This window comes from Morone saxatilis, unplaced genomic scaffold (assembly GCF_004916995.1).
Source record: "Morone saxatilis isolate NCDOM2014 unplaced genomic scaffold, NCSU_SB_2.0 Contig21, whole genome shotgun sequence".
Lineage (NCBI taxonomy): Eukaryota > Metazoa > Chordata > Actinopteri > Moronidae > Morone > Morone saxatilis.
This window is the reverse complement of record NW_023339774.1, coordinates 7,718,017-7,718,393: the sequence shown is the minus strand read 5'-3', so window position 1 is coordinate 7,718,393 and position 377 is coordinate 7,718,017. Positions and strand designations below refer to the sequence as shown.

The 377-nt window shown below is 44.6% G+C and overlaps 1 protein-coding gene across 1 annotated transcript in view; it reads left to right on the top strand.

The window, feature by feature from the left end:
- Positions 1-282: 282 nt before the first annotated feature.
- The window catches only part of smad2 (SMAD family member 2), a gene marked incomplete in the record, with an annotated part of 18,359 nt that continues 18,264 nt past the window's right edge, over positions 283-377 (top strand). Inside the window, 1 exon segment of the mRNA XM_035668052.1 lies at positions 283-377.

Here is a 377-nt window from a genome sequence, read left to right as displayed (position 1 = left end):
ATTTTTCTTTATTCTATTTTATTCTATTTAATCGACGACTCGAGCTACGGCGTTATGCAATTGTAAAAAAAAAAGGACAATCAAGGTACACGCTGATAAACATCACCGACATACCTTCGTACATAACAACATATGACGGACACGACCTCGAGCCAATTGAACGCACGTCTGGCAACAGGTTATCGGCTGAACCCCGGGATTCAGCCAATGGGAAAAAAGAGGAGGCGGGACATCGTGGCGTCTCGTTGCCGTTTATGTTTTGCATGAAGTGATACATGTTTGGTTGAGCTTTGAATGAGGGGCCATCATCCCGGCGGCTCGGAGGTGGAAAATACAGTTTAAAGTCTCTCCGGATGCATTTAAAATGAACAAGCAGG